A 27,079-nucleotide genomic window follows, 5' to 3' on the forward strand; every position below is an offset into this window, starting at 1 on the left:
CTTTAATATATTGAATGTTCAAGGGCTTTTGTGACTTAATACTGTTCTATTGGAAGCTTTTAAGTGCTGCATCAGAAGTAGTGAATAAAAGGTTATGCATAATGCTAGCCTCCTAGTCTTTAATAAAATCATGGTTCTCTAAGCAATAAACCTCTGAGAATCGCCATTCTCTCTCCAGCTGTCCAATGACAGTCTTGAGAAAGAAAAGGTTACTTATTTGCAGTCTTAGTTCAGCAACATAGGAATCTTCATTGAGGCCCTAAATGCTTGAATAATTCCACGCGGTAGGAAGCTGGCTCTCTATATAGTGCACCAAAATGAGGTACACTGTGTGGGGAGTCTAGGGAGTCTCTAATTGATTTACGAGACAAAAGTAGATAATACTAATGCTCTATTTGTAGTAGTGTGGACGAGTAGTTATGCTCATCAGAGGGTAGTGCTAAACATTTGTTGTACTCACAGAGCCAATAAACGAGACACACTCAATGAATAAATCCGAGACCAATGTTGAAAACACGTATTTTTAGATATATTTTCAAGCCAAGAACTTCGTTCAATGGTAAATACTATTTATCTTGTAAATTATCAACGTTCCGCAAATAGCCTTTGAAGCATCCCACTCTGGAAGAGCTTGGACAAGGCGTGAACATCTATACCCAAAGCAGGCTTTGTTCCATGCTTCTGAGAGTGAAGGCTCTCACCCCAGGAGGTCAGAAACATGTCTAGCTGAGACCAGTCGTCAACTACACTAGTATACAAAAGGTTTTTGTGTGCATTCTTTAATAAATCCAACACTGGCATCAGTGAGGTCTCATTAAGACGAGATGTTTGGTACCAAACATCTTGGGGTACAGTGAAGCCATCATGGAGATGGAGACTTCGTAATGATGAATGTTCAGCCCATGTACGCGGTATGGTTTCCCTGTTCACTTACAATGTCTAAAAATACTTAGGCATTGCAGGGTCATATCTACTCAGTCAGATATGTCCACACATGGGATGTAGTGCACCCTGCCTTCGGGCGGTGAGGCCTGCCTTAGGGGAGGTTTACCTATATCTCATGCAGTGTCAACTGGCCGGGCACACAGTGCTGTGTGCCATGTCGACTCTTCGGTTTTGCCTGCACCAAGACATGCAGCCTGCAATGGCAGTATGTATGACCTTGGTGAGGGGTCCCTAGGTGGCACATTTCATGCTGCAACGCTAGTGGACCCTCTAAAGTCCCAATGAACGAGTTACTTACCTTCGTTAATGATTTATCTGGTAGAGACACAGTCTAGCCGCAGTTTCCTTAACTTAGGGTATTCCCCAGGCATCAGACTGGATCCGGAAAATCTTTTTTCCCCAGCAGTATCTCTGCACGCTGGGAGGTGGCATTGCCTGGCTCCGTCCTGACGTGGTCCACGGCAGTGTTGTCAATGGAGCCATGTAAGATCCTGCCGGCGTGCTGACGTAAGTTTTCTACAGTGAAACTTTTCTGCGTCACAACGCAGAGCCATGACAACAACTGTGAGAGCATAGGAACAGTGTGTTAAAAAAGAGCTAAGATCATTGAATAAACAATGATAAGAAACATGAGAATGAGAACCAATCATTAGAACGAGAAGCAATACCAAGTTGAAAGAGCACTGTGACCCAGAAGGGACTGAAGGGAGCTCACAGAGCACCTTCTCCAGCAAGGGCCAATCAAAGCGAAAAGCTGTGCCCTACCTCATGGAGGTAACAGCAGCAGAACAAAAGACATTGCAAGCAAGGCACAGTCTGTCACCAAAGGAGGGAAGTTGAAAGAACCACAAGACTGGAACAACATGTTGCAAGACAAGATATCAAAAGTGAACAACCACATAGAATGGACACCACACACCCTCTCCAGTGATCGAAGGACATTAGCATAACCAAAGAGAACATAACCCAACTGACTGCAGTAAAAAGAAGGAGGCAAAGAAGGACGGAGGGTAGAAAAAACAGAAGAACTCCACGGTGGAGCAGCATGAAAATCACAGACCTTAGTCACCCAAAAACTAGGAGTGAAGGGCCATAGGGCCCCAAAGCGGAACAATACACTGTGCCCCAGAGGAAGGTATGAGAGCACACCTCAGGAAGACCAAGGCCACCTGAAAGGAGGCTAGGAGGTAGAACCCCACCTGAAAAGGCTTTCGCACAGTGGGAAGGATGGGCGAGCCTTAGGGAGTCTGCGGCTAGACTGTCCCTCTACCTAAAATATGGTTACTGAAGGTAAGTAACTCATTCATTTGATAGAGACATCGAGCTGCAGATTCCTTAACTTAGAATAGATACCAAAGCCATACAGCAGTGGAGGAGGGTCTGCGACTGAAACCACCAAGTCCCAAAAGAACTTCTCCCTCAACAACAGTGACGACCCACAGTGGGAACAACAGTGACAGCGCAGCAGACACTACACCCATGCAGCTCCATAAGGGAGCACGAGCAAGGGAGACAAAGGCACAGAGCACGGAACAAAATCTCCCTCACCCAGACAGGAAGGACAGGAGACACAGAACCAAAAGGGGACAAAAGAGCATGTCATCGCCAGAGCATGCCCACTGAACAAACACCCCAGAGGATGTTTAAAATTGTATCATGAGGGGGCTGACATCACCACGTAGGGACACACAGAGGCATGACTAACTGGAGACACAGGCATGCGGAGGACAAGAGACACCCACGGAGACAAAATGTACCTTGAGAAGTGTACCACGGTGAAACAAACCCAAGGAACAGGATTCCCAACAGCAGACATGTGGCTGCAACAAGAGACTGGCGCAATACCAGGAAGCGAACCTGCCAACTGTACCCAAAGGTACAACGGCGAACAGAAAACCGTGAAAGCTGGGGACACCCCAAGCGCGCCTTATCACCCTGCTCCTGTCAATCAAACAGAAAGAGAGAGACACCCAGGCTAAAAAACCCTGATACTAGTGCGAAGAAAAAACGAGAATGCACAATCTCTCATCGTGTGTCGAAAACAGGACACACAGAGCTAAAGATGGATAACAGAACGAAGGAACAAACTTGAAAGCAAGCCCCGGAGACAGGGAAAGTCGCACCACAGGTACCTACGGCACCAGTGTGAATCAAAGCAGGACCCAACAGTGTAAAAAACACAGAAAGGCGAGAACATCCTCCCCTGACAAGTACGGAACCAGAGCCCCCCACGAGGCAAGCAGGAACACTGAGCACCACACCCACCAGAAAGGAGTAGAAAATACCCAAACAGAGACCCGTCAGAAAGGGGGGGAAGAGAGACAGACAGGACAGCGAGTATCCTGACCAAGGACACCGGGATCGCATCATATCATAAGGCAACAGTGCCGCTTGAAATGGATAAGAACTCACAACCAGTGGAACATCCGGAGTGGAGCACCAAACCGAGGAACAAAAGCGACAGATCTGAACCTCTAGAGGGAATCAGACAATCACCACAGAGGGGCAGGAATGGAGATCCTGAACCCCAGCGTGTAAGAAACAAAGGGACCAAAGTTCCTGCCAGGAAAGTGCGAAAGGAAACAGGCGACAAGGCCACATGCCGCAGAAAAGTAACTTGTGGAGACACCACAGTCCATGGGCAAAAGGTCTCATGGGACCTGAGCCATGAGAAAAAGACGGAAGCACTGCCCCAAGTGAGAATACAATGCAGCAAAGACAAGGGCTGAAGGGCGTGACCTTCGCCCTGCGGCCGCGGCCATATCCCAGGTAAGTGTTCCCAGGGAAACCGGAAAGGGGTACAGACCAACCATAGTCCATCACACAAAGTCTCCAGTAGAGAACCGCACTAACCCCGCAGTCCCCACTAGAGAGGATGTTCCAAGAGAACTCTCCGCAGGAGTCTTGGAAACTCCCCATACCGGAAAGAATGGCTACACAAATGCCAACAAGTACCCAACATAGGGTATAGCACATACCAGACTAGCAAGGGACACCTCTTGAGTCCCGCTCGAAGACAAAGGATGAAAACAAAGGATGAAAACAGCTGGTCAGCTGAAACGAAAAGAGGGAGAAAATGGCGAAAGCCGCACAACCCATCCAGAACTACGTATGAAATCCAGAGACGGAGCAGCAGAAAAAGCAGAGACAACACTGCAACTGAAATCCAAAGTCCACAACCAGGACTACAAACCATGGAAATCATGAGAATCCAAACATGAGGTGTTGAACAGCCGAGTCAGCATGTCGGTCGAACAGGACAACCCCATCAACGGCCAAATCCCTAAGACGCTCCTGGATGTTATTATTATTATTTTTATTGCATTTATTGAGGGCACAGCTACCCGGAGGTTTCCCGGCGCTTGCCTTGGGAACCCGTCCTGGCTTTTCCCTGTGAGATAGCCCCTACAGGGCATCCCCAAGGTGAAAGCCAGGCATCCCGCCGCAGGGGGGCCGTTGTGGAGATTAAGCATGCTTAATGCCCAGAGTTGCAGAGTGAGAACCCATGATTAGAGCAGGCACCGAAGCGAGAATTATCGAGTCCGTGGACATTTGAGCTCAAGACCCTGCCGCGTCGGGAATTGAACCCTGGTCCCGGGTCTGACCTCAGCATCCGGGTCTGCCTGCTCTACACCGTGAGCCACACTTCTCCATGTTGGCAGGGAAACAGCCATTGCGCAGCCAAGCATGGCGGCGCAGTGCAACGGACCTGGCCATAGCTCGAGCCACCGAATCTTTGGTGTCCATGACCGACCAAATGGAAAAGTGCGCCAAGTCACGGCCATCACGGACCAACAGTGCCAGGCCAGCCCAGGGATCCTCTGGAAGCGAGGGAAGGAAGAGCACGACTGAGTTCCAAAGGGCAGAAGTAGCCCGGGTAAACACTCAAGATGCGTTCGGGGAGCGAAGGCCAGCAATGGTGGATGCAAAAATCTGGCTGCCACATGACTACAACCACCGAGATTCAAGTAGGGGGGGAACAACGGAGAGGGGCAGAAGGCAACGAACCAAAAGCCACCTGAAGCACCAGTCCCTGAGCCCTAGGGTGGAGGGACAAATAGACAGGGTCGTCCGGGGCAAGGCGATGGCGATGTGCAATAGCACAATTCACCTGATCCCGCATGAGGGTCTCGCCCAAGTCCCCAGAAGAACGTCGTACAACAACTCGCCAAAAGGCAATTAAAGTCTCTACCTCCACAGTGCCCTGGTGGAGTAAGCCTGCAAAGGATCAGAGGACAGAGAGAGAGAGGGAGGGAGAATGCAGTTGCAAAACGTCCGTAGCGCTGCGAACCGCCCTTGCAAAAGTCGCACTAGGCACAGTGTTGCGTGTTTATCTAGGTTCCTGATCGATACTGTGACCTTATGCCCCTATTCGGCTATAAATCCATTTATTCCCTATATTGGCATAACCGTTCAAGTGCGATTTTCAGAAAGTCATCTCTGGCCTCACACGAACAGAGCCACATTCCAGCATAGTTCTCTGCCACTTCCTTTGCAACCAATTAGTGCAATGACAGAGCAGAAGTCACTATCTGATATTCCTAGATTAACACTCCGAGTTCTTCAACAAGATAAAAACTCAGCAAACCTGGAAATCCCCGCTTGCTGTGTTTTGATTAGTAATGGAACTCTAATGAGCAACTGATAGCTATCACTTCCTAGTGACATCTTTAATTGACGTCTTATGTCCAGCAAACTTGCGTCAAACCAGGCACCTGTCAGGTATAAATACTACCAACGTTGCCTTAAGCAATAAGCTGTCGAGCTGTCGTGCTGTTGTAAGCTGCCGTGCACCCTGTGTGCATCCCATTGCTGCTGCAGGCAGTACGCTGCTGCTGTCCCTTGGTGGTGAAGCTACTGATACCATTATCGCTGCTAAAGCGCGAAAGATGGTGCAGTACGCTTAGGAGCTGAACAGCCGTCCCTCTGCGAAGACATCCAGCAGATTCCAGCTGCCGCGGACGCTGTCCCCCGCCTTCTCCTCCCGACGCGCTGAAGAAGAGCCGCTGCCTTTCTCCTGCAGAGAAATCCAGCTCCAGCGTTTCTGGTCTGCCCTCGCGGGTGACTGGGATATTGAGTGCCCCCTGAAGGAAATACCAGACTTCCATCATTCTATTCAGAGGTATGGTGTTGACTAAACCCTTAGACGAGAATTCTTGAAGCAAACCTTGGCAAAACCAACTTAACTTAAAGCTACTTACTTACTCCCCTTCCACGTGTTAGGCTTAGGTCAGGCACACTGGGGTAGGCTTAGTTAGAAGCACCAGTTGAGTATGTTAGCCTAATGTATATATGAATGTATATAGGTTTTATTACTTTTAAACCATTGTATGGCTAAGAAACCATATCAATGCTTTTACAGTATTATTTCGCAATTCTTATCTTACTGTACGTACTTTTTATAATAACAAGTCTTGCAATTGTGGCAATACGTTTCTCTTGTACGAGAAGAAAGACTGTTCAATAAATGTTAACCTTTATTGACAAACGCCCGTCTCTCTATTCTCTACATATCGTGAAAGTAAACTGCACTAATCTGACTGAGTGAAATACCTGTCTATTGTTTCACACGACCCTAGAGATTGACTCTTGATCTGAGGAGCAAAGTTGTCATGTTGCACGGTTGTTGGAAAGCTGAATCCCTTCTTGTCTGTGCCAGGGAAGCTGATCACTTCCCATGCAGAGAAGAAAGTTTCCAGTGACCTCTGAGCTAGTTGGTAACACACCCAATTAAGTTTAGCATAGTCAGTGGAGGCCTGGAATATCCGCAGTTCCACGTCGATACTACTGTTTATATTATTCCAATGCGCAGGGCCTAGTGGGAAACTAGGAACTACACTACAACAGTGCCATTCGAGGTGGCAACAAAAGGTAATCTGTAGGGGACGCCAAGAGGCTAATCCTGACACCAAAATGTGGTGGTACCACAGCTCTAGGGCACCCAGGCCCTGCCAGTGCATGGCCACCTGGGCAGAGGAGCAAACAACCCTGGGGATGGCGAACCAACAGGGGCCTCCTCAGCCTCAGACTCCACACCTTCCATTAACTGATTACAGCCGGAGATGGCACCAGCGTCAAACAGCACTGAGACGGCGTCGACCTGACACTAAGGACCTCCACAAGGGCCTCGTCCGGCCGGCGCCAGACCGGCATCGACACCACCCCCACGGAGGTGGTAACCCGCGGAGAGTGACGGAGTAGACCCGGAGGCGAAAGCGGGGCTGCAGCCGCAGCCGGCGTCAACGCAGGGAGAGGGAGGCCCCTTTGGCCCATACCCCGATGCCACAGCGACTCCAGAAGCGGAGTCAGGGTGCTCGACCAGCGCCGATTGCGAACCCGCTGGGGAAACTACGATCAGAGCCCCTAACCCCTCTATAGGGCCCGAAGGCGCGCCAGAGAGAGGAGGTGACCCAAAAATGGACTGAAGGGCCCGAGACTAGGCCTCCATCTGGGCCCTAGTAGTCCCAGCGCCAGGAAACAGCGGGTAAGAGAGGGTTGACACCTGAGGAGCTGTGTCCGGTGAAGACCGGGAACAGCGGATCCCGTTGTTGCGTGAGGTCGAGAACCTTCTCGACTTCTTTTTCTGGTGCTTACCTGAGGGAGGTGAACGACGTCCGCGGGAACGACTCTGCAACCTGTCCCGACCCGATCCTTCAGCACGAGAAGGAGACCGGCGCACTATCACGTCACCTTGAACAATTAGTACAGGGCCTGAACATACATTTTGAAAAATGTTGTTGGTTTTTATTCTTCCATAAAGTGACTGCGTTTTCACAGAGACAATAAACAATGTCAGCTCGGCTCGACACAGAAGCATTAATGCTATTGTTATAAATACATGCGCACCTCCATACCCTTATTAGAGGGGCACTCTGCTGTCATTGCAAGGTCATCGCGATCGTTGGCGCTTCAGCACAACTGATTCCTGGTTACCCACTGAGAGAAGGGATGTCCAACCTGTGACCAAGACGGGGGCCTACATACCTTGCCTTCAGGTAATGGGGATTTAGATTATCCAGGAGGGTATTCTTGGCAGAACACCCGCCCTAGACATCTATCTTTGGGAATGCATTAGAAGGAGTACGCTATACATAGTACACATATACCAGCATATATATACACGGCATTGGCACAATGGTGGAATTGTTTATTCTTTTCACTGTCCTTATATTCCTAATCACATTTCTTGAGTTCAGTCCATTCATCATTGCAGTGCATATATTTTATACAAGAATTGCGATGGTCCCCAGGACGGCGCCGTCTGTTCCCACTTTACACTGGAAATCTTAAAAACCGTAAGATTGGTAAAGGCCTAATTAAAACGACAGAACACTATTTTGCGGAGAATCAATACTTGGGCCCATCTCCAACAAAGTTATGGGAGGCACATAAAATGGTATTGAGGGGCAGGCCATCTCCCTAGTTATAGGGCATCGACAGGCTCAACAGCAGCAGATTGAGAGTCTGGAGCAAGGGGTTTCCCCGGCAGAGACTGCACATGCCACAGACACTAGGGAGAACTCGGCACACAGAGTACAACTAGCGCAACAGGAGTACATGGCCTATGCATGGGAGGTGGCAAAAACCAAACTCACCAGCACACAACATACTATCTACGAACTAGGCAATAAAGCAAGCACGCTCTTGGGGTGGCTAGACAGAAGGGTAAGGGCTAGCATATGGGTGGCACAAACCCGGTTGGAAAACGGAACAATAGCCACTGACCCCCAACAAATAGTTGATGCATTAGCGGCCCATTATGAAAAGGTATATACGCCCACGGCCACGAAAACAATAGCAGAAAATTTGGCCTTTCTAAGAGACATACAGATGTCCACACTGGCCCCTGACGTGGTGCAGGCTCTGGAGTCAGATATGACCTAGGATGAGCTCCCGCTGGCAGTTAGCGCATTACATACAGGGAAAGCTCTTGGACCCAATGGTATCCCAGTGGAATTCTATAAGAAAGCGGCAACTAAGCTCATACCACACCTACTCAATATGTACAAAGGTAGCCTGGAAAGGGGGGTGCTCCCCAGGGATCAGCGCCACACGACAATACATAAGCCTGGCAAGCCACCACATGAATACATGTCTTACAGGTCTATTTCGCTGATTAACCCAGAAGCCAAAATACTTGTTATTGAAGAAAATTATCATTTCAACACAGCCTCTCGCCCTCAACCCTGGGGACCGGCAGCATGTCATTGTCCAATAGTATACACAGCTAGTAAGCCAACAACCCAGGGTGCAGGCAGCGTTTAAGAACCGCAGATATCAAGAGATCAAAAATTCATGTTGGTCTTTGGTGCGCCATGAAGCATCAGTGAAACCATCATACATAACTTACTATGATCCATGAATGGCAAAACCCATGGAGAGCTTTCAAGGGTCAGTAGCAAATACAGGGATCAATAAGGTGGGATTCCCTACTTGCTGATTGATACCAAACTAAACTACCCTCAAGTCCATCCCATCCTACGTTCCGGGAGCCTGGACCTCCCACTGGCAAGACGCACAGGGGAGCATCGCACAGTGTAACCTGTAAATGGAAAGTTAAGAGACAGATGTGTGGTTATTGTCCTCAGTAGTGGTGGGGACTACCCCAGTAGGGTCTGCGTCTCTTGTAAGCAAATATGTGGTATATAACCCCCAGAAGTTCTTGGGTCTGCTCTTAGGGGGCAGTAATTCACTGAAAGTCTCGGTTTGTGTGCTGCAATAGAGCATGTTGTGCGACCACTGTGTCAATGTAGGTGTGGGACCCTTCAGCCAGCACATTGCAACCTGTCGTTTCGCCATTAAGAAACCCAAGTCAACCCATTTACGGACTGCCTTAGGCAGCTTTTTCGAATACCCATGAAGGACCAGTGCCGGGTCCGGAGGTGGTTCTATGTCAACAATTTTCCCCAGTTCCATAAAGATTGATTCTCAAAATGTATACCAATACCAATGGCACGCTAGGTGGACAAAATCTGCGGTGTATGAATGGCATTTATCACAAGCCGGGCTTCCCCTCAAACCATACCTATGCAATCTCTCTGGGGTGTAGTACACTCTATTCAAATACTTGAAGTGGATCAGCCTGTGCTTGCCATGCAATGAGATACGTTGTGTACTAGTACAACAATAGGTCCGTGTAGAGTCATCTATTGTGAGTTATAAGTCTCGTTGCCAGGCCAGTCAGGCATTCATGTAATAATTCGCTCTGTAAGACATTGCCAATTTATATATGTTAGAGACCATCTTGCATGGCGACTTGGTCTTAATGATGTAAAACAGTTCCAGCTTCTCAGGAGGTTCCTGTAGGTCATCGCCCAAAACGTCCCGCAGAGCACTTCTCACTCGGTGAAACTGAAATCTTTGCAGCAGAGTGCTAACTACTGCCGGGCCATCCGTGTCCCGACCACGCCATCCTGAAATAGATAAGCCCGCCGTTAATACATTCAATGTTTGTGATGCACGAATAACCCCCTTATCCCTACAAGGGGACAACCAAAGAGTCCACTCCACAGGCATGGCAGGAGAGTACAGAAGTGCCCCCGCCTGCAGTTGCAATAGATGATGCCAAGCATAACGTGTCGAGTTGATGGAGTCCAGGATCTCCGTCCTGCGGTCTGCGGGTTCAAATATCGTGGCTGGAAGGGGGAGCAGGTTAGCAACAAGTTTTTCCATTCGGAGAAACAGAATGTCTGGCGAGCCATGAATCCAATAATAAGCTTGAGCGCCTTGTGCCGCTCTTTAATACAAGTTGAAATCTGGCGCGCCCAACCCCCCCATGTGATATGGTAGAGTGAGTATCTGCCATCGCACCCTTGCTTGTTTGCCTGCCCAGGCCAATTTTGTTTATATTTTATTTACTCTGTGAAAGAATTAGACAGGTAAAACAATGGGAATATTTGTGAATAGGAACAGAAATCGGGGCAGAATCACCAACTTCATGATGGAAACTCTACCAAGTTATGATAGCGGTAACCTGTCCAGGCCTCTACGTCATCCTCCAGTCTTTTGACTGCTGTGCCGTAGTTTTCCCTAAACACAATCTCTGAATCCGTATGTAGACGTATACTAGCTGATAAACATCTGGACATAAGACCATAGGCTACAGGCCTCCAGGACATTAAATATGGCAGCAAGCAGTAACACAGAAGGGCGATCAGAGGGCCCCACCTGTGAACGTCCTGGGTGACGGGGCAACAAGGGTGCGGGCACATAGGCGGGTACCCGGAAACAGTGCCCCACCTCTCTCCGGCCCTCTTCCGGGGGACCCTGAAGTAGAAGATAAAACTGGGGAAATGATGAGGCCAAAAGGAAACGTACCAATGCAGTCCAAAAAGATGGACAAATACGCAGTCCTGAGGTCGCACCAGGAGGAGGGTGCTAGATCGACCAGCCGAGTGACCACAGAGGAACCTTCTCTTGGAGCAATAATGGCAGCAATACACACCCTCCAGACATCACTAGAGCCTCAAATAGACTTGGTAACAATGGAGGTTGGCCTCCTCCAAGCAGACTTTCAGAAGATGTCCGAAAAGGTTGACATCCCTGAGCTCCAGTCCTCGTCTAAATCGCTTGTGGAGCAGGTGCGTAAATTACCAAAACAGCAAGTAGCACTGGAGGCATGGATCAAGGACCAGGAGGTAAGATCTAGGCAAAATACCTATGAATTGTGGGAGTTCCCGAGGAAGCAGAGTCCCAGAGGCTCGACCTTTTTGTAGTAGATTTAATCACGAAACACCTGAAACCCAAATGCCTATCGAGGTTCTTCTCGGTCAAGAAAGCACATATGGCTCCAGTCCACAACCAAAACTGTGGGCCCCTCACCGCACCATTATAACCCAGATGCTGAACTTCAGAGACGGGGACGTCATTCTGCAGGCAGCTCGACAACAGCGAAGAAGCTTCGAAGAAGTCAAAAGGTCCCTCAGGGAAAGGGAAATGAAATACATGATGTTGTTCCCAGCCAAATTAATAGTCATAGTAGAAGGGAAATCCTGGCTCTTCAACTCACCGGAGGAGGTGGGGGAATGGCTAGAGGGATAGCGAACAAAAGAGTTGAAGCACCCAAAAGGCCTGAGGAGAACTAACCAACAAGAATCAACTGAAGGATGTCACCTCCCAACTGAAGATGGCAACCGGAGAAGAGAGTGACCCCTGATTGCACACCCGTTGAGGGGAGGGGAGAAAGAGAACCGACTAAAAAAAGCTGAATCACAATTTTCCCAGATCTACCAAAATGACACAAAGACTACACAAAGGTAGGCGATGGAAGAAGCAAAAGAAGCAGGCTGGTTGGTGAGACTGTCATTGAAAAAGACACAAGGAGGATAAATATAGGACGTTTTTAATTGGTTGATGTTAGATTTGGGGGTCTCTAGTTGGCAGAGGTAGGTACCTTTTCAGTACCTTTGACCAAATAGGGACCCTTGCGTCTAGTCAGGGTAAGGGGGTACACTCCTAAAATAACCCCTGCTCATCCCCTTGGTAGCTTGGCATGAGCAGACAGGCGTATCTCAGAGGGAGTGTGTAAAGCATTTGTGGACACATGCAGTAACCCAGTGACAACACTACAGATGGACACCACACAAGTTGTAGTACAAAAATAAGTATTTTCATTTAGACTTAACACTGGACCACAAATTACAAAAATCCACAATACTGTACTTTAAAAATGGTAGAAATAGCTTAGTTCTCTTTAGATGTGAAATGCGACACCTTAAGTTTAATGTACCTTTGGATGCATAACGCTATACAACGAAAGTGTTGCAAGGAAGGTGATGCCTTTGTTCCTTACACACAAGAACGGTGATGAGTTGGGTCCCTACTGCTGTGTAGGGGATGCATTGGTTCTTCTCCGCTTGGGGAGGCGATGAGTCTGTTTCTTTCTGCGCTTCCGTTGCGATGCGAACAGCAGACCCGTGATGCGATGAAGATCCGGTGCTTCCAGCTCCCAGCGACACTTTGCCTCTCAGAAGGCCCAGCTCAACAGCAGGCACTTCAATTCCCAGCAAGGGAAGACAGGGGAGCTGATTGGTGAAGTCTGTTGTCCCTGAGACTTCAGCAGGAGGCAAGCTCTACTTCAAGCCCTTGGAGATCCTTTACAAGTTCATTTCAAAGTAGCACAAAGTCCTTTCTCCTTTCTTTGGCAGTCAGGCAACCATTGCAGGCCAATCCCCAAACAGCACTCAGCTTGGGGATAGTCTACTCCTCAGTTTCTCTTGTTCCTCTCCTCAGCAAAGGTTGTTCTTGTTTCCCAAAAGTGATCTAAAGTTCTTGGGTCTGGGTCCCAATATTTATACTAGCAAATCCTTTGTCCTCTGAAGGCAGAGGGCTCTGTACTCAGTCCAAACCAGTTATGTGCAGTTCTGGCCTACTTAGTTGACAAGACTCCTTCTTTCCTTTGACAGGGTGGGCCAGGGACTTAAGACGCACCACATGAGGTGGAGCCAGCATTGTGGAAGGCAGGCCCAGCCCTATTCAAGTCCCAGGTGCAACTCCTCCCACCCATCTAGATGCAGATAGCTCTATTCAGCCCTGTGCAGACTCACCCTGTCTCTTGAAGTCCCCCAGCCCCTGTCACTCAAACTCCAGACAAGGAATACAACACCTAAGAGAGGCAGGCTTGGATAGTTAGGCAAGAAAATACCCACTTTCTAAAGGTGGTATTTTCAAACACAGAATGTCAAAACCAACCCTAAAAGATGTATTTTATCATTCTAAGTACAGGAATACTAAACTTGAATTTCTACCTAGTTCCCTGAGTCAGTTAGGATTATAAGGTGTTATAATCAAACTGCACATTCTGGCCTATGGGGAACAGAGAGCCTTGCAATAGTGAAAAACTAAAATGGCTGTAATTCACTATCAGGATATGCCACAAACGTAAGGGCATGTCCTACCTTTTACCTGCAATTCACCCTGCCCTTTGGCCTACCAAAGGTGTGACTAATATGCAGAAAAGGTAAGGTTTAGGGACTGGCAAGTGGGTGCACTTGCCCAGTCAACAAGGCAGTACCAGACTGCACACAGAGTCTGCAAAGGCAGACCTGAGACACACTTTTACAGGCTGCTTCTGTGGGTGGCACACCCAGTGCTGCACGCCCACCAGCAGCATTTGATTTACAAGGTCTGGGCACACTCAGTGCACTGTACTAAGGTCTGACAAGTAAACCAAACCAGCCAATCATCAAGTCACTAATCCACACATCAATTTACCATAGGGAGCACTTGCACGGTGGCACTGAATAGCAGTGGCACAGTGCCCAAAGCATAAATAACCAGTGAAAACACATGAGGCAACAGCAAAAAATGGAAGGGAGACCCACGCCAACAGTGCCAGGTCTAACAGTTGACATACTATAATACGCAGTTGAATGTTGGAAGAGGTGATTGGTAGTGTAGGGGTGAAATGGGGAAAGCCCCGAGCAGGGAGTAAGACAAAAGAACTTGAGGGCAAAGGAAATATGCGTAACAGTTGCACTGGGGCAGCCATCCCTAAGATGGTTAGTTTGCATTTATGGGCAACAGGCGCTCTGCAAATTGGGGTTACAGGAAGTTTTAGTCCTATAGTGAAAGGTTGCAGGGAGGGGGGAGTTAAGGGTAGTTTAGTTTTATTGTTTAGCTTAGCAGCAGTTGACGGACGTACAGGATCAGGGGAAGATACACACAGTATTCTACCTTTACTACGCGGTCATTACTTCATATTACCATTACTACACGTATTTTAGTTCACAGATGCCATTACTTAGCATGCACTTACTACGCATGGAGTTACTGTGCAAATTAAGATGCATTTAGGTTTTGGGGTGCTGGGGTAATTTTGGGGTTCAGGGTGCTTTAGGTTTTGGGGTACTGGGGTATTTTTAGGGGTCAGGGTGGGTTAGGGTATTGGGGTGTAGGGGGTATTTTTAGGGATCAGGGTGAGTTTAAGGTTTTGGAGTGCTGGGGTATTTTTGGGGTTCAGGGTGGGTTAGGGTTTTGGGGTGCATGGGGTATTTTGAGGGTTCAGGGTACGTTTAAGGTTTTGGGGTGCTGGGGTATTTTGGGGGTTCAGGGTGGGTTAGGGTTTGGGGTGCATGGGGTATTTTGAGGGTTCAGAGTATGTTTAAGGTTTTGTGGTGCTGGGGTATTTTTGGGGTTCAGGGTGCGTTTAGGTTTTGGAGTACAGGGGTATTTTTAGGGGTCAGTGGTTTAGGGTTTTGGGGTATAATGGTTATTTTTAGAGTTAGGGTGCATTTAAGGTTTTGGGGTGCTGCAGTATTTTGGGATTTCAGGGTGCATTTAGGTATTGGGGTGCTGGGATATTTTTAGGGGTCAGGGTGCGTTTAGGTTTTGGGGTGCTGGGATAATTTTAGGGGTCAGGGTGGGTTAAGGTTTTAGGGGGTAATTTTAGGGTTCAGGGTGCATTTAGGTTTTGGGGTATTGGGGTATTTTTAGGGATCAGGGTGGGTTAGGGTTTTGGGGTGCTGTGGTATTTTGGGGGTTCAGGGTGCATTCAGGTTTTGGGTACAGGGGTTATATTTATGGTTCAGAGTGTGTTTTGGGGGTTCAGGGTGCATTTAGGTATTGGTGCTGGGATATTTTAAGGGGACAGGGTGAGATAGTGTTTGGGGGTGTAGGGGGTATTTTTAGGGTTCAGGGTGCGTGCCAGGGAATAGGTTACTATTATGATTATTTTTTTGTTTTAAAGTACCAATAACACGTTGTAATGGTATGCGTAATAATTAACTGCTAAGTAAAAGCATTTTTAATATATTTGTATATATTTGCAAAGTAAAAGCATGCGCACTAAAATCATGCGTAGTAATGGTATTTGTGAAGTAAAAACTTCAAAGTAAATACCTGCAGAGTAACAGTATGCTAAGTAACATCATATATTCGATACACATGCCAAGGGGAAAGAGAAAACAATCCTCTGGGTTGTCTGATCATTTGCAGCTTGGCCATTATGTAGGAGAGCGAATGAGACACCATAGCTAGACAGTTCGGGATTTTGGGTACTGAGGCGGTAGGAAGGCTCAGCCCCTATACACCGAGGTCCCGTTTTCCTGCACATAGTTCTGTGTATGTTCAGAATCCCTGCAACAGTATAAACCAATTCAAAATGAACACTTTAAGATCAGGGCACAGGCTCTGACGTCTGGTTAGTAGGCTTGGTGAACTCCGAGTCGAGAAACGAGCGGCATCAGTCCAAACCTTTGCGGCCGACCATACAAAAAGAAGCACCGCCTTACAGTAGTCTTAACAGTTCCCCTCTACCCTCTACATATTACTCAGCGGTTACGCCACACCAGTTCACCAAGGCACACTTAACCAGACAGTGGCTATTGTGTTTCAATCTCAAGAGCTCCTGTCTTGTCTTGGGTGTATCCCACATTCTAAGAATTTTCTACAAATGTGAGCAGGGGCCCTCTCTTTAAGCATGCAAACCCTGGGTGCGTGAAGGTGGACGTCACATAAATATCTTACTTTTGGACAAAATATTGCACATTGCTTCACTATTCTCGAGTCCCTGGGCACCCAATGTTCATGTAACAAAATTGAAGGGGACAATTTGCCCAATTTGTACGTTTTCCCTCGTTTCAGCCTAGAGTTTGTAATATTCAAATATACAGTTCACCTCTCTGAGTCTTTAATTAGGTCACAGTGGCAATAAGTTTATGATGGTCCTGCTAAGTTGGTTTATGTGCTACGCAAACAAATGATTGACGGAATGCTGGATAAATCAAGCATTCACCCCCAGTCAAAAGATCTGAATTAAATCCATTGTTCTTTTTCTCACCATGCCACCCCAATATGCAAATCAGACTTTACCGTGCTTCTCATGGGAACAGTCCTGCTAGAACTGGCAAGCCAGGTCCTCCCTGAACTGGAAACAAGCATCCTGGGACCGGTATTGGAGAATTACCCCTCATCAGCCAGGCTAGCTTGAATACAGTGGCGCAGTGAGTAGGGGACCAATGTCTGGGCATACCCATCTCACTTAGGGCATGGTCAAGACTGATGTACATGAAGATGGCAGCCAGAATGGAAGCTTACTAAAGAGCTCCATGCGAGCCCCTTACAGATCCTGAATTTCCTCTCCTCACTGACAGCTCCTGATCCCTGGGAGGGGGGGGGGGCCCTTTCCGTGAGGGTGAGTCTTTTGCTGCCGGGTTGTGCCTGAGACAAGAGGACTTGCAGAGGCGGGCTGCAGAATCGAGGCGCCGCTGAGTCTGCACCACCCTTGCTGCTGCCATGCGACCCTGCCTCAGACATTGCCTCACTACTGGGTGGTGCCTGTACGGCAGCGAAGAGCTGTGACTCCTAACGCTGGAGCAACCTTTAAACACCGAAGAGGGTGCCCCGCACAATATCTGCAGTCTAAAAAGGAGGTCCCTCCCAACCCCCCTCCCCTTTTTGATTACTTTTGACCCATACAGCAACTGAGATGGAGAAGGGCCGCACAGGAGGGGTTGAGGCTGGAAGGGCATTGTTGACAAAGAACATTATGGAGCATTGACCTGGCAATGCACCCCATAGGACGTCTGGCGCTTTCACTGAATATTGTAGCACCACTGTAGGGCTGTTAAATGCCGGCTGCAGGGACTCTGCACAGGACCTGCCTTGCCTTACACCTTATATCAAGACCTGCGGAGCATACAAGTTGTGCCAGGCATGCACAGTCCTTGATTGCCCCTAACAACTGAAAGAAGAGATAGGGAGTAAGGCGAACTAGGTGGTGAGTGCTACCTCCGTGTTGTAAGTTACTTCCGTGTCTGGGGGACCCTGTTGACTGGACTTTGGTAACACGCCCTGCAGGGCAGAACCATGCACTGCCCTAAACGTGCAGACCACTTCCCCTCCCTCAGCGGGGTGTGTGACTGTGACCAAGCTCATCGCCACTGTCCTCTGTGGTATGTGGAACTGTTGCTGCAAAGTAGAGTCGCAATTGAGGTCCGGGCAGGGCCAGATAAGACGAAGGACACACCTAGGGAGGAGCTGCGGCAGGCTCTGCTTCTAAACAGTCTTTGCTCAATATTCCAAACCACGCCATCAGACAAGACAGACAGAGTCTGCTGCCACTCTCTAACTACCCCCCACAGTATATTGGCTGCTCCCGATACCGATATTTCTTGCATCATGGTATAGCCTAAACCAGATAAGGCTCCTGCACTTTAGGAAAGTATGCAGGGTCAGAATTACACCAGAAAGACGGCAACCCTGCCGTCAAAACACTGGCTGCCACACTCAAGGATAATTCTCGCAGATTCGACAAGCTGCTTGCTGTAGTCATGGATATCATACTACCTTGGAGCCGAAACTGTGTTCAATCTGTGGTGAAATGGGCATTTTCCGGGAGAACCATAAGAAATTGAAAGATCGAGTTGCAGAGTCAGAATCCACACTAGCTGCTCTACAGCCCACAGTAAAGGAGTTTGACCATTGTCTCAGTGCCTTACAGATTGAAGTGGAACACCAACGTGACCATCTTGAGGACCAGGAAGGCCGGTCAAGTTGCAATAATGTAAGCATAGTGGGCCTCCCTGAGCGGGCGGTGGCCCTAACATGGGGCTCTTTTTGGAGAACTGGATTGTTGAAACGATTTTAGAGGGCAAACAATCTACCTTTTTCTCTGTGGAGAGAGCACACAGAGTAATGGGGGGCTGCCCCGCTCTGTTGCCCCGCTGCCTACGATGGTGGCGTACCTGTTCAACTATAGAGACAGAGACCATATGCTCCAGGTGAAACGGATGAGGGGATCTAAACAAATAATAAAGTTTTATATTTTTTAAGCAGTCAATAATGTTTTTTAAAAAAAAGGATGCATGAGATCAAATCACTTTGGTATACGCTTACTATTGCGGAGTTTATTAAAACAGGCTGTGTGATTGGATTAACAAGGGTATCTACAAAATATAGGTGACTTGGTTAGACTTATGCAGTTGTTAACTAAAGTTGGGTACAGATGTCACATTCCAGGTTCTGGATATTATGTGGAGTTACATTTGGGGTTTGCTTGATGACAAAGCATATTAATGTGCTTTGGATCCCCACTTACATCTATGAGATATTGCCTAAATATAGACTTTGTATGGTTCTTTTTGGTTTATGTTTATCTCTTCATTTTAAAACATTAATAATTTTGTCAGTTTACAGACAGATCTGCTTTGTCCAGTCTCTAGTGTATAAGGCTAGGTTTAACTTGCAAGCAAAAATTCCTCTGCTCTGATTATGAACCATGTCCCTTTAGATGCAGTGCCCAACAGTGGCCTGAAATTCAGAAAAAGAAATAGGTCTATTTGGGAACATTGGACCCAGTAATCATCAACTAAGTGAGCAGGTATGCAAATTAGCATTTTAATTTATTGTTAACCCCTTCGAAGCTAATGACGAGCTGGGCTCGTCATGGCGCTTACCTGCCGTGCGCGGATGACAAGGCCAGCTCGTCATGATTGATGGTGTTTTATATTTTTTAGCGCAGGACGGGAAAACGCCTAGCAGCCATGTGGCTAAATGCAACACAAGGAGTACCAATTAATTTATTAATTTTGTAAAGAGGTGCTTATGCATGTCCACTCTATTTCTTCAGAACGAGAATGTTTTGTTGTTGAACACCGGAGACAATGCATCCGTTACACGAAAACATCATGTGACTGAGGTAATTTGCTGCTCTTGACATTATAATTAGGGTACAAATTAATCTTCATGAATTATGCTCTCTGCCCGCTCCACTCTATGGATAGTTTGCCATCCGTTATTGAACTGCCTTATATAAATCTGCTGCCAGTCATGTTGTACACTAGGACTGGAATTATCACAAATGTAGTTATGTAGCATTAGCCAAGGAGGGTAAATTTCTAGATTCACATACTTAGAACAAGCATGGTTTCCTTGGATATAAAGAAATATCATGTTTGTAAATCAATTATTTTTGTTAGTTTTTATGAGGTAATATGTGGTTTTGTATATAATGTACTATATATATATATATATATATATATATATATATATATATATATATATATATATATATATATATATATATATATATATTTGTACCACATATGGTAATATGTAGATGTGTAAATGTTTTTATGGAGTTGTGTATTATATTGTGGTTTTAAATGTATATATGTTATCTATGTTTTTGTAGCCCTGAAGAAGTCTGGAGAAGGGACGAAATGTGTTGGCTACACCGTGAAGAATAAAAAGAATAAAGGATTATCAACAAATAAAAACTCAATACATGTCTCCATGAAATTTCTTGGATTTCACTTGATGAGAATAAGTATTTTAGCAAATCAATTCATGTTTGTAAATAAGTGTGTTCTGATCATCATCTTGTAATTGTTTATGTGAATTCATTAACGTTTTGGGAATTAGGAGGTCTTTTTTCTCATGATCATTGCACCACATATAATAGGATCACGCGGATATGACAACGAGCGGTATTGTGTCTAAGGCCTCCTTGTAAATACCTTGATTATACGCTTGAGGTCCAGAAGCGCAGGTCCTCCTTCCTTGAGGTAAAGAAGTCCGTACTGGAGCATGGCATAAAATACGCACTGCGATTCCAAACCACCTTACGGGTACAACAAGACGGTTCCACACAGTTCTGGACGACTCCGGAGGCAACCTGGGCCTGGTTTGAGCAAAAGGGACTAGCACCAGTGCAGGGGGACGGCCACAGCTCCACCCCTCCATGGCAAAACCAGCTAAAATGTAAAACATGCTTCAGGCGCCGGCTGCAAGGACCCATCAAAGAGCAAGCAGCAAAAGAAAGGGCCATGGCGGTAAAGCATGTGGAAAAACATGCATTGACTACTTCCCCCTCGGCCACGGGCTCAGAGTCTGAGAACCAACATGACGACCTACAGATGCTGTCCGACACCCAAGTTGCTGCAGTGCTGGGGGATGAACATTCAGTTCATCCCCCAAACGTCTGAAGACTTGATCTGTCTAACGCCGACTAGGTTTGGAGATGGAGAGGGTGACTTGGTGGGATAGTTCTAACCTTGGCAGCACATTGTCATTAAAAAGTACCTCAAGATTGTGCAATGGGAAGTAACGTTTATTATATGGGCCAATTGCTACCACCAACTAAGACTCCCCCCCCCCACATTATGCAGACTTTCTGTAATTGACACTTCAGCTATGTTGTTATTATTGCATCTCAGTGCCAACGGCTGTTAGCCTGTTGGTGTTCTGGCTTGGGAGTGGGAGTTGGGCTTTACTGTTAAATTGTTTCGTTAATTTTCAGGGGTGTGTCTACACATATACTAAAGTGGGAGACCAAAAGTAATATGTGTTCGGGTGGACCTGTCTGTTATAGCAGTGAAGGGGGCCGATCTAGGTGGGATACAATTGACTGTACAGATATACCCCACTGATAGGTAACCAGAGTCCCACCATACTGTTGCTAAACTGGAATATTTGTGGCATGGCAGGTTACACTAGGCACCACACTGAGTGTACCAATACCTCCGCAGGCACAAAATCCAAATAGCACTCCTGCAGGAAACTCATCTCACTGCACAAACAGGAAATCATTCGCAGGCACTGGAGAAGAACTTTAATAGGAACTATGTATTGTAGCTATCCAAGGGGGGCATTGATTTGGGTTGCCTCTGGGACACGACTGAGATCCAGAATACCCGCATTGATACAGTGGGACGTTATGTGGTACTGGGGGGGCGATTATATGGTCTCCCAATATCGTTGGTGATGCTGTATGCCACTAAAACTAATCAGGCTTCCTTTTTACATTCACTAACCCCTGTATTATAACAGGATACGCTGGCGCCTGACTATTGGGGCGGAGATTTTAATTGCATCCCTGACTTCAATAAGGATTGCTACCATCCCTCTTCCTGGTGCTCAGTCAACTGCGCTTACACACAGCCTACAGACATTGTCTACTAACCTAGAAATATAAGCATCCTGGAGGGACTTACACCCTGACACTAGAGGACATTTTTACTACTCTGGATTGCACAACCTGTATACCCAAATTGATCTGATCTTTGGCTCGCATGATGCCATTGCCAAGGTGTCCCAGGCGGAGTACCTTGGACGTGCCCCTCTGGACCATTGTCGCTGCAGTTGCAATTGATCTGAAGTAGGAGCAGACCAAAAATTCTGATGTGGTGACCACCCATTGAGGCGCTTTGCGATGCCCCGCTTTGTTCCTCCCTCACTGAAAATATTGTCTCATACTTCCAAGACAATAGAGGCACTGCCTCCGGACCTGGGGTAGATTGGGACACATTTAAGGTTGTGCTTAGGGGGCATATGATAAAGGCAGTCTACGGTACTAGAATGACCATCTTCAAAGACCTATCCCACCAGGAGACGCAGATCTGTCAATTTGACCAGGCATTCCCTGATGCCCTGCCAGCGGCGGCTGAAGCCAGATTGAAATATAAGTTGGCGCTTGACCGCTTGCGCGCCCTCGACTATAGGGAAAACATGGCTAGAAGACATGCAGAGGGTGACAAAGATGGAAGGGTGCTGGTATGGCTGCTATGCGCTGACGCACCGAGGATCCTCATCAAGGCTATTAGAGACAATTCAAGCTTATAGTTAATACAAAGCTTGACATAAACATTGCCTTGTATTTGTGCTATGCCACACTATACAGTGCCCCACAGGCCAACGACCCATCTGAACTGCAAAACGTCTTTAAGGATATCATGCTCCCCTGTGTTTCACCAGCGCTGCTTGCGGAACTGGAATCCCCCATTACTGTAACCAAAATAGAGGATGCCATCCAACAGATGGCGACAGGGAAACCGCTGAGAGAAGGCGGATGGCCCCTGGAGTTCTACACGACTTTCCGGACCCAACTTGCCCCCCATCTCCACTGAGTGTATATGGACGCATATGTTGCCCCCTTCACTCTGGGAGACGACGTTAGTAGTTCTTCCCAAGCCAGGCAAAGATCCATTGCTTCTCAGATTTTAGTGTGGTTTATGGGCCTCTTTTTGAATGCATGTTAAGTTATCATGACTTATTAGAAGTTTAAACGCCATTTTCCTTTTTGCTGCTTTTTGCACATGATACTGCTTAGCTGTTTTAGCTGAGTTAGCTTTCACGATGGTCTATACATGAGAAAAGGGTTGTTTTTCGACATCTCTAGACATACATTGTGTCCCCAGTCTGCACAGTGAGAGCTGAGCCGCCAAGGTTATCATAACGTGCGAGCCTGTTTATCGGCGTGTCCATGTAACACATTCTAGACACAACAATTCTGGCGCCTTTATCATAGCACACTTGCCAGAATTGAACACACTTGGAAGATTCCAGGCATGCAGAGAGACTAACCCATCTTGATGTAATTTACACTTACTGAGCGGACAGGTAATTGGGGTCCCCCTAAGAAAACTCGAGAGACCTTCTATAGTTTTAGAATACATAGTTCCTAGATAGTGAGGGTGCTTTAAATAGGCGCTTTTTATCCCCTGTTTGCACTATCATTGTAATATGATTCCTCTTTTTGTATTTTATGGACTTGTAACCATGCTGTCCGTATTAGTAATATCTATATGTATGCTGATGTTGATTAAAATACTGCGCTTGAGATCACGTCGTTGAAATAAACATTTTAACCATACCATGTCTCTATTTTACTCCTGTTGTGGACTGGTTTGAAAGTATATCCAAAAAGTTTTCTCACTTCCCACAATTCCTGAAATGGTTCTAAGTCGCATGTTCTGGGTTTTCTAACCATTGGTTTCTTTGCTATAGGACGAAGAGCTAATGTGACACTGATTGCTAGTCTGGTAGGGGATTTTGGGTACCAAGGTGGGTTTTGGCACACCCTAATTCACTGAGGTCCTAAGTCTCTGTGTCCAGTTCTGTGTTTGCGCAGAATCCCTGATACATGGCGCCCAACGTGAGGCGTCTTATTGTGAGACACTTGAGTAGTGCTGAACATCCAGTTGGCGGTGGAGGACTCAAACTTAGTTCCGTCATGGTTAATACAGTCATGGGCAAGCGTCTCCAAGATGAGGAAGAAATGCCTTTTTGGCTTGCAGAGAAATTTGACCAACTGGAAGCAATGTTCCCTAATACAAATCCTGTTGAGAAACACAGGATTCTCACCATGAGGTTGCAAAAAGACGTAACTGTACAACTTGGGGAGTGCTTTCTGCGGCGGTCTATACTAGGTGCTTTGGCACCCCGTTGATGACTGTTTTGCCAACTGTGATCAAGCGTGTTCAGGATGAGCACGGACCAGAGGCAGGAGTGGAGTTGGGGTGTAGCCTTCTAATCTAGGACCCTGATCAATACTGTGACCGTATGCCCCTATTCGGCTATAAATCCATTTATTCCCTATATTGGCATAACCGTTCAAGTGCAATATTCAGAAACTCGTCTCTGGCCTCACACGAACACAGCCACATTTCAGAATCGCTTTCTCTGCCACTTCCTTTGCAACCAATTAGTGCAATGACATAGCAGAAGTTACTATCTGAGATTCCTAGATTAACACTCCGAGTTCTTCAACAACATAAAAACTCAGCAGCCTGGAAATCCCCACTTGCTGTGTTTTGATTAGTAATAGAACTCTAATGAGCACTGATAAACGATCACTTCCTAGTGACATCTTTATTGACGTCTTATGTCCAAAAACTTACGTCAAACAAGGCACCTTTCAGGTATAAATATTACCAACGTTGCCTTAAGCAATCGCTGTCTGCTGCTGTTGTGTTGCTGAAGCTATCAATGCCATCGCTGTTTCGCTGATGCTGCTAGCTGTCTCGCTGCTGCTGAAGAAGCTGTCATGCTGATGATACCATAGCTGCTATCGCTACTGATATCGCTGCTAACTAGCGAACGATGGTGTGGTGAACTTAGGAGCTGAACAGCCGTCCCCCTGCAAGAGCCCAGCAGATGCAAGCTGCCCGCGGACGCTGCCCCTCCTCCTCCTCCTCGACGCGCTGAGAGAAACGCTGCCTTTCTCCTGCAGAGAAATCCAGCTCCGGCGTTTCTAGTCTACCCTTGCGGGTGACTGGGATATCAACCCCCTGAAGGAGATACCAGAGGTATGGTGTTGACTAAACCCTTAGAGAGAATTCTTGAAGCAAACCTTGGCAAAACCAACTTAACTTAAAGCTACTTACTTACTCCCCTCCCAAGTATTAGGCTTAGGTCAGGTACACTGGGGTAGGCGTAGTTAGAAGCACCAGTTGAGTATTCTAGCCTAATGTATATATGAATGTATATATGTTTTATTCATTTTAAACCATTGTATGGCTAAGAAACCATATCAATGCTTTTACAGTATTATTTCGCAATACTTATCTTACTGTACGTACTTTTTATAATAACAAGTCTTGCTATTGTGGCAATTCATTTCTCTTGTACGAGAAGAAAGACTGTTCAATAAATGTTACCCTTTATTGAAAACGCCCGTCTCTCTATTCTCTACATATTGTGAAAGTAAACTGCACAACCACTGACTGAGTGAAATAACTGTCTATTGTTTCACACGACCCTAGAGATTGACTCTTGATCTGAGGAGCAAAGTTGTCATGTTGCACGGTTGTTGGAAAACTGAATCCCTTCTTGGCTGTGCCAGGGAAGCTGATCACTTCCTATTTCAGTCAAGAAAGTTTCCAGTGACCTCTGAGCTAGTTGGTAACAACTCCAATTAAGTTTAGCATAGTCAGTAGAGGCCTGGAAGATCCGCACTTCTACGTCGATACTACTGTTTATGTTATTCCAATGCGCAGGGCCTATTGGGAAAATAGGAACTACACTACAGGGGATGCGCCTCGTGATCTCGTCCTTGCTGATGTCAAGGCGGATGCTGTAAGTTTCCAGGTCGCTAATGCTCTATGCGAGGTCCCCAACGCCGATAAACCCCGTCAGTTGCCGAAAAATATTACGGAGGCTTATAAGACCGTGGGTCGTAATAGTTTAGGTGTTAAGCCTTTCGCAAAGAAAGAAAACCAACTGCAAACTCAGCAAGGGTCGTCAGATAAAGATGACCGCCCCAAAGTTCAGAAACAAAATTGGGGTAAGAACAAAAAACAGGGTTCCTGTCCCGCTTCACCTACACCTGCCCCTGTTGAGCGTAAATATGATTTGAGCGACCGCAGTATTATTAAGTCGCCTGATAGGTTTCAGGTTCCTGAACAACGTTCTCCTTGCTCTTTGCAGGAAACAACGGCAACAGCCACCGGTGGAGGAGGCGGCGGCAGAGGTCAAGGTGCCCAACAGAACCGTGAGCAGCCTCGTAAGGCTGACGGAAAAGGCAAGCAGGATGAAACACAGCGTCAAAGGACCCAGTTTCAAAAGAAGAAAGTTGCTGCTGTGACAGCCAGATATGCCACAGATAGTGAAAACGCAGCTTCGGAATCTGACATGGGCTCTGACCCTGCTGGACAGCGCGCCAGAGATTACCATCATTCAAGAGGCGCTGCGTCCACTACTGAAGGTGACAGCGACTGACACCTTCGTTGTAGATGAAACAACAGACACTAGAGTGGCTCCTCCTGAAAGACTTTTTGAAATAGTCCTTGTAATTGAAGATGACATAGAACATACCATAAAAGTTTTTGGGGGGAAAATCTAACAATTACTTATTTTGTTTGCGGAGGTCGACTTTCCCCCACCTTTTGTCTTGGCCGCTCCACAAGGGGAGGAGGTGACCCTCCCCGCTTTCACGCACACAGTGCCGAAGGAGCAGGCGCTGCAGTTTGCAGAAGATTGGGCTAAGGAGCTTGCGCAGGCGCTGTACCGTACTCAATGTGGATGGGACAAATTTTACCCCCGACACGAGATCCCTTTGCGGTAAATGTCACAGCCATAACCCCAATACCCCATACGGCGTGAGGCGAAAGCCTCTGTGGCTGAAATCCTTGAACAATTGGAATATCAAGAGGTAATTGAAACGTCTGTGTCTCCGATGAATAACCCACTTCTTACTGTGACCAAGCCAGATGGCTCGTACCGTTTGGTATTGGATTACCGCTACTTAAACTCACATTGTTGTACGTGTGTGGTACAGAATACTCATAGCTCTGCTCTAGTGGATAGTCTTGTGCGTAAAAGGTTCAAAACCACACTTGACATTTCCAATGGCTTTTTGCCCATAACATGTCCCCACTTAGTAGTCGGTGGACAAGTTTTACCTGTGGCGGCAAAA

The 27,079-nt window shown here is 47.0% G+C and overlaps 1 protein-coding gene across 1 annotated transcript in view; it reads right to left on the bottom strand.

The window, feature by feature from the left end:
- The window catches only part of CPLANE1 (ciliogenesis and planar polarity effector complex subunit 1), a 2,360,818-nt gene that overhangs the window by 215,784 nt on the left and 2,117,955 nt on the right, over positions 1 to 27,079 (bottom strand). The gene's annotated exons all lie outside the window — the stretch shown is intronic.

The sequence above is a fragment of the Lissotriton vulgaris genome, chromosome 3_1 (assembly GCF_964263255.1).
Source record: "Lissotriton vulgaris chromosome 3_1, aLisVul1.2, whole genome shotgun sequence".
NCBI classification, from domain to species: Eukaryota; Metazoa; Chordata; class Amphibia; order Caudata; family Salamandridae; genus Lissotriton; species Lissotriton vulgaris.